The sequence below is a fragment of the Solanum tuberosum genome, unplaced genomic scaffold (genome assembly GCF_000226075.1).
Source record: "Solanum tuberosum cultivar DM 1-3 516 R44 unplaced genomic scaffold, SolTub_3.0 scf00017, whole genome shotgun sequence".
Lineage (NCBI taxonomy): Eukaryota > Viridiplantae > Streptophyta > Magnoliopsida > Solanales > Solanaceae > Solanum > Solanum tuberosum.
In genome coordinates, this window is record NW_006238943.1 from 2,657,573 (window position 1) to 2,665,909 (window position 8,337).

General features: G+C 29.3%; 1 protein-coding gene and 1 pseudogene across 1 annotated transcript in view; one reads left to right on the forward strand and one right to left on the reverse strand.

The window, feature by feature from the left end:
- The window catches only part of LOC102595812 (apoptosis-inducing factor homolog B-like), a 23,970-nt gene extending 15,898 nt beyond the window's left edge, over positions 1 to 8,072 (forward strand). Inside the window, exon 6 of the mRNA XM_015303019.1 lies at positions 7,955 to 8,072. The gene's annotated coding sequence lies outside the window, so the exon portion shown is untranslated. The remainder of the gene's footprint in view (positions 1 to 7,954) is intronic.
- LOC102584679 (putative disease resistance RPP13-like protein 1) overlaps positions 1 to 8,337 on the reverse strand; it is a 21,157-nt pseudogene that overhangs the window by 4,023 nt on the left and 8,797 nt on the right.

Sequence of the window (8,337 nt, forward strand, 5' to 3'; positions counted from 1 at the left end):
AGTCAAATGAGCCAATTTCTTGAAGTAACCCTTTCGTTATTCTCAAAGCATCATATGGCTCAGAAACACAATACCAAGCTTTCAAACCAAAACGGTTCTTCACCCTCTCATCATGGTAAACCGCTTTAGCAAGTGCTGTCTTACCCAGGCCGCCCATTCCAACAATAGGAACTACAGCCAGATTTTTTCCCTTTGTATCCATAGGCAATAAACGACCAACCAAATTCTCTATTTCATTCTGCCTTCCAAAGATACCAGAATCATCAACCAAAGAAGTTGAAGGTGTTCTAGTTTCTTGTTTAGTTGAACCAAAATGATCCTTTAAGCCAAGGCGACCAATTTGCTTTTCCAACTCCTCCAATGTTTCAATGGTTTCTTCCAACTTCTCCTTTATGTTAAGGAAAAATTCATCAGTCAAGCACAGGTTGAGGTCACTTACTTGTTTGTTGCTTGTTTCTGCAAGATTTTGATGCTGGCCTTCCACCTTAAGCCTCAAAGCTTCATAATTGACTTCTTCTATCAAATTTTCAGCGCCATCCACAGCACTCTGGAGCTTATTAAGCCATTGGCTCACATGTCGATTTGATGCTTGCTTATTCTCTGCATCACTTAGCACTATCTGAAGACCAAGCAAAATGTCCTCCAGCTTCTTTAAGAGCTTAACATGATCCTTACGCTTCCGAAACATGTTGAGCAGATCACCGTGAGGAGCAAGCCTATCAAAGAGAACATTCAAAGCTGAAGAGAGAAACGCACCACCAACTGCTAACCCAATCTCCATTTCTCAAATCTGCAAATCAAAACAAGGAAACACACAAAATGATTCTTTAAGAATTTTGACAAAATATATCTTCAAATAGTGTCGGTTAAGAGCTTTATTTTACCTGATGAATGCTAAGAGTGATTTGCAAAGAAGAATGACCTGTGATTTCTCTCAGACTTTCTCTTTTTTGCAAACAAGAAATGACCTGTGATTTCTCTCAAACTCTCTCTTTTTTGCTAGTAATTGTTACAACTGTGTTTGCAAACTGTCCTTTTTCCAATGGAGTCTGGTTTTTCATTACTTTTTCACTTCAATAATTGAAGCAAGAGAATAAGGGTAGGTGTAGAAAGGGTCCCCCAAGTAGTAAATTTCTATACACCTTATTATTACCGTGCTAAAAGGGACTACCATATCATGAGTATGTTGGTGCAACGGTAAATTTGGTCTTCATGTCACACAGATATAAGCCGTGAAGGAAAATTAATGTTACGAAATTTATAAAATAATACTTAAAATCTATTAGTTATTTAAATTAAAAGACTACAAAGAAAGTGATAATTATAACATCTTATCAGTTATCCTTCAATCAATCATCTGATTTTATAATTTATCATTTTGCTTCCAGGAAGTGTTACTATTCGATATTTTTGAGGAATCAAATGCATCAACCGGTAATATTAAATATTCTAATAATAAATAATCGTTGGTGTAGAGATAAATAAATTGTAAAAGGTTGGAAAAAGTGAACAAATATTTTAATTCTAACATGTAGAAAGTTCAGCCCTACCTTTTGTTTTTACATATATTATTTTAAAGTTCTCATTTAAATATATCTTAAGTAATTATTAAAATGAAAATTAAAGGGAGAATGTATCATATTGGACAACAATTCAACTTATTATGTATACTTGAAAGAGAAAATATTACACAAAACTATTCAGTTTATTTCCCTCTATTTATAAACAACAAAGAGTAGTGTGAACAAATATTTTTTTGTGTCTTATCAGAAAAGTCACAACTCTTTCGAAAAGGTCACAACCTTTGATAAAAGTCACAATTTTTCATAAAAGTCGCAACTCTTCATAAAAGTCGCAACTCTTCAAAAAAGTCACTACTCTTCAAAAAAATCACAATTTTTCATAAAAATCGCAACTTTTCATAAAAGGGAAAGGCTAGTTTTGAAAATAAATAAATTAAAAGAGAATCCTGAATTCTGGTGGCGCCACGTAGACAGGCCTAAGGTTCTCTTTTATATATATATGATTATACTAAATTAATTATTAGCGTAACATATCTTTTGAAATTCAAGCATTTATTATAAACTTATTGAGTACAATTATAGTTGACTTAAACTGAGTTGCTCAAATTATTATTATTATTAACAAAAAAAAAAAAAAAAAGATATACAGTTCTACTTTTATGAAATTTGTGCATAACGAGGTGAGTTGGTCAGAACCATGTGGTTTTTGCTCTGTTAAATGCATCTCCATGTGCTCATTCACAAATCCATTTGCATCCAAATTGGATTAATCTGAATTTGTATTTGAAAAATTACATTTTCAAATGTTTTTATCAAATGTTATTTCATTTTCATGATTCAAATTCAAAATATTTAAATATATAAGTAAAAAAGATGAATAGGTACTTACTTAAAGATTGAGTCAAAATTTAAAATTTGTGAATTCTAAATATTCCATAGCTCTTTTTAATTATAATATTTAATAAATTCATTAATGCAAAATACATAATCTAAGTAATAATTATTGAGTTAATCAGAATCTTTACATGGTTAGCTCTACTCCTACATTTACATCATATAATAATTAGCGGCAATAAATATTGTATATTAATAAAGAGTGTTAAAATATTTATCGATATTAGTTAATTATTATTGGATCCAAATTTCAATATGTATATTAATGAAGAGTGTTAAAATATTTATCGATATTAGTTAATTATTATTGGATCCAAATTTTCAATGTTACTATAGGTTTTATAAAAAGTTACGAAGAATGTTAACTGTCTCTAAAAATATATATATATATTTAGCGGTAATTGAGTTATTATTGTTAATTAATTACAGCTAAAAATTATTTTTGATGTAGTGTTACCGAAAGCATGAGATGTAATTACCACAGAAAGCATGAGATGTAATTACTTACTAATGTAATAATGAAATTACTTAAAATAGATACGAATAATTTAATTGATTTATGAAGCAATTATATTCATATTAAACTTTCCTAAAGAAATAAATCAAAAAAATCAACCTTTTATGACGTCAATTTACATTTTTGATTTCAATGCTCAAATTCGAAATCTTTGACTAAAAATAGTAAAAAATAATATTATTTTTTACTAAGAAATTCTTTATTCTCCTGTTGAAATCTGAGATCTCAAATTAAGAATAAAGAAATCTTTTATTCAAAACAATCACTAATTGTATTAATCTTCAAAACAATACATGTCAGGTAGATAAACTTGTCTCCTTTTTTTCAGTTTAATAAGGAATAAACTACAATTATAAATTAAATTTATACTACATGGCAAAAAATAGGGTGTTTATTGTACTTTATATGTCCTATATATGTAGTTAATTACATTTAAAAAATGTTTAATGTAAGATACCACATGATTATGGTTCTTGATCTATTTCAAATCAAACAAGATACGATACTAAAATATTTACTAATGTGAGTATTTTAAAAAAAGTTTGAACTAACTTATTATATAGGCATTTGTTAAGCTTTTCGATCTACTTGTTATACTTTAGATTTTATTTAATTAGTTAAGCATAATTGAGTGAAATAAGTATATACACAAATATATATCATGTACATATTGATTTAACATAAACATGTGATACAACTATGGAATACTTTAATGAAAATGAAGGATAAGATATTTACGTATCACTCTAGTAAGTGATCAAGCCTTTTATTTTGGTTGTTCATTCGGTGTCTGGTATCCACACTGGGGCCCGACTAAATCTGGATTCACATCGAGAAATCCCACATTGGGAAGTAAAATGCTCTCTATCAAAGGCGACTCCATACCCAATGGGAACTCAAACCTGAGACTTCTGAGTTCTAATTAACGATGAAAGAATACTTACCACTCTACCACAATCCTTGTTGGTAAGTCAAACCTTATAGGTATGGGGAACCCATGGGAGAAGTGGGCCAAAGTGCGGAGATACCCAATTTATTTTAGTATCACCATTTGAATTTTGAGTTATACTTGCAGTGTGTAAAGTTTATAAATCACTTCGAAATAAATTCAGGCGTATAATGTCTGAAGTCATACTTATCAAAGTCATATGTGTTTGAACCTAAATCATTAGTGGTTGAAGTTCAACCCTTTTTACCTGATGCTAGTTCAGATAATTTTTCTTGAAGTTCATGCACATATAATTGAAGTTTAATCATTCTAGTTTAACTTTAAATTTTTTTATCTAAAATTATTCTGAAATAGATGAACACATAAAAAAATAATTAAAATTTGAATTAGCCCAACTCATATGAGTATATTACTATGCTGATGTGAAACAAGAAGATGGGAACAAAAATATTCAATAATTAGCCTGGCCCATAAAGGAATGATGTAGTGTTCAATAATTAGGATATTTATGAAAATAAAAGTTGACTAATAATTAAATATAAATATTCAGAGAAAATTGAGGATGGTGAAAACGATTAGTTTAGTAAAATTAACACACTTAAAAAATGAGTGGTAATGGTGGTGAATAGTAAAATTAACACACTTCTAAGTCATACCATAGGAAAAACGATTGCTGATGAAGGAATTGAACGTGGTTGATGGCAATGACCAAGTCAGAATTTTTTACTATAAACAAGGTTGAAATTATGAAGAAGTAACCATATGAAAAAATCGATGGGGGTTCAAGTTTAATATCTACTATATATACATAAATTTTTTTAATCATATATAAATAATAATATAATTTTCCGTTGAAGAATTCATCGGCTAGACCTAGCCCCGCTCCTGATTGGTTGGTGGTGAAAGCTAAAATGAGTAATAACAAATGGCCTTTTGATATTTATTCAACTGTATCAAAATTGTTGAACACCATGTAATTGGGAAGACTGTCAAAAAATTAATTCTTCTAACTCATTGACTTTAATTAGGAACACTAATTCAAGAATATTAAATTATATTAATAATTATTTTAATCAGTTTATGTGATGTATTTTAGTTGAGTACTGACATTATTCCTATGGTATGACTTAAAAGTTTATATCATAAACTGATAAATATTTACGTGTCTATAAAAACATTTCATTGAGAAAAGATGAACATGTTAAAAAAAAAAATTAATATAAAAATTAATATTTTTATAAAAAAAATAATATCATATAAAATGAAATATACGGCCTTACTAGAAAGTTTGAAGGTTTCTTCGATAATACTATATTGAATTTCCTTTCCTTTAATTGGAATCCTTCTATGCTGACACTTTTCTAATTTGGATGTACAACCTATTATTTTACCATAATATATTTTATTATATTGTCTTGTCTTGTAAAATAATAATAAGTATACTTACTTACTATTTAAATTGATTGTATTATTTTTTATTATTAAATAATTCTAGATATTAACAATTTAAAACATTAACTTATGAAACTATTCTAACCGTTGAAATCGGTAATCAAAACAACAAATGAAATACACATCAAGAACATTACTTATGAAAGAGTACCATGTAATACATTGAATGTTGCTCAAAATATAATTCATTATACATTTTACCTATCTAGATAAATTTAGTTGTTTAAATTTGTAGTTACAAATAATATTTAATCATCTAATATTGTTCAACGAAGAAGTTATTTGAATATAAGCTGACTATTCATCTATTTTAGCTTTTACTTTTTCACTTTATTCTATTATTCATTACAAAGTATTTTTGATATGATTTATTTTGTATGAACTACTTGTATGGGACACACGTGCAAAGCACGTGTCCAGAAACTAGTACTTTAAAACATGTCAAGTTGGGAATTTGATAATTTCAAGTGGATCTTTCCTTTATAAAAAAAAAAGACATACTTTTTTTGTATTTAATTAGAGGATTCGAGCTTGGTTGAAATCGGTAATCAAAACAACAAATGGAATACACATCAAGAACATTACTTATGAAAGAGTATCATGTAATATATCAATACATTAAATGTTGCTCAAAATATAATTCATTATACATTTTACCTATCTAGATAAATTTAGTTGTTTAAATTTGTAGTTACAAATAATATTTAATCATCTAATATTGTTCAACGAAGAAGTTATTTGAATATAAGCTGACTATTCATCTATTTTAGCTTTTACTTTTTCACTTTATTCTATTATTCATTACAAAGTATTTTTGATATGATTTATTTTGTATGAACTACTTGTATGGGACACACGTGCAAAGCACGTGTCCAGAAACTAGTACTTTAAAACATGTCAAGTTGGGAATTTGATAATTTCAAGTGGATCTTTCCTTTATAAAAAAAAAAGACATACTTTTTTTGTATTTAATTAGAGGATTCGAGCTTGAATCGTTGTGATAAAGTTCCTTAGTGAGAGCTAAAACATCCCAAGCAAACTCAGATTAGGTGAAATTTTTTTTGTATTTGTTATTTACGATAAACCAATAAATACATGTCATATGTTCGGAAAAAGATTTTTCGAATTGGGAGGATTGCCTCAAGCTTTAATTTATTGGATAGGTTGGAATAAATGGATGGTTTCAAATTGGGAGGCTTGACTTTTTGGTATAGTGGCAATAACGTGGAGTTATGGTGTAGAATTAAATAATTACTCTAAGCTTATAATACGTTCTAACGTGTACTAAGAATTGTTTATATATTATTCCTATTTTAAAAAGGGGAAAAACAGTTGACCTATAGTTTAGTGGGGACCACATACCACCAAATTCACATATTTATATTGGAAATAGAACTTTCACCATCTAAGCAAAGAACCTATCTTTACCAAAATCCGATCAAGAGAAAATAACAATTAAAACTCGCTAATAGTTGAGGCCAGGTAGATCATTGTTTGGATGATTTTAGATGTTAAATTATCTAGAAATGACCTCTTGTATTTTTCTTTTCTACTATACAGAAATGTGAAGACAAAGAAAGACCAAGGGTAAAGAAGTAAATTTACACTAATAAATACATTTTCTTCATATATCTAGAACCATACATTACATTCCGCCAAGGATAAAAAGGTAAATTTGTGACTAGATCTATGAATTGGGAGTGGAATTGACTAGAATTGCATCAATATGATAATTATTATAGTGGTTGTTTGAATCTCAAGTTCCATTGTGTTGCATTAAAATTGTAACGTTATCCATCAATGGAATGAAACTTCAAATCCTATGAAATTTGAATAATATGTCATTTAACTTGGTCTCATTTCACATTGATATATATCCTCCAACTTTGGATATGCACAAGTAGGCACTTTAACTTGTATAAAATTGAACAAATAGATACATGAGTCTTATGTGACATAATACACACAAGACACCACGTAGGATGAAAATTCAGCCAATTTTCTTTGCACATGAAAGCCACCGGATTGACAGTGGTTAAGGGAGACGTATTTGAAGGATCAAATTGAATCGATAATTTTGGAAGATTGAAGGTTGATGAAAATCTTAGAATCAAGGGTCATAGAAACGTAAGGATTTGTTGTTGTTGTTGCAAGAGAAACTACAGTTAAAGAATATATATGTCGATTTTAGAAGACATCTTGATAATATAGCAGTAGCCAGAGGACCTGAAGCAGCTATCTATTACATGAATTTTGATTCTATTATTCAATTGAGTTCTTACTTGACAAGGTAGAGATAAAGTCTGCGTAAACACTCCACTTGTGGGACTATACTGTGTATGTTGTTATTATTAGTCAATTGAATTCTAATGCTTCTTCGCTATCAGGAACTTAAACAAGGATATTTGGCTCAAAAACATGCTCTAATAATGGCTGCGAAGAACTTGAAACTTTTGATGAGCAGAGGAAAAGAAAGCAAACTTCCAATATATGAGCCTAGAAGTAGTGGCTCAATTTTCGTTCACGACGATCATTGGATTAGTCTCCGAGATGACCAAGTCTAAGGATTTATACGTTGGGAAAACGACGAAGAAAATGGGGCTTCAAGCTAAGTAATATATATTGTTTCATTCATGAAATTTAACATCCTTTTGAGTGTGAGAAAATGGTGCCATTTCATTGCCAAAAATTGAGTTCTTCTACTTATTTTTTGCTGTAGAATGTGCATAGGAGTTGCACTGCTAAGAATATTTACAATAGATCCTAAAAAGTTTCTCTTGATCTCGCAACTGTGTGAAGTAATGTTGCTTTCATTTTTTTCAAACAGTTCAACCTTCCAGAAACCGTTAATATCTGGTTGTGAATCCATGTAATCATACGATCGACGTTCATCCTGAATCAGCCAAATTATAAAAAAAATAGGGAAAATGCATAAGTACCCCCAACCTATACCAGAAATCCCAAAGACACGTCTAACCTTTACTAAGGTCCTATTACCCCCC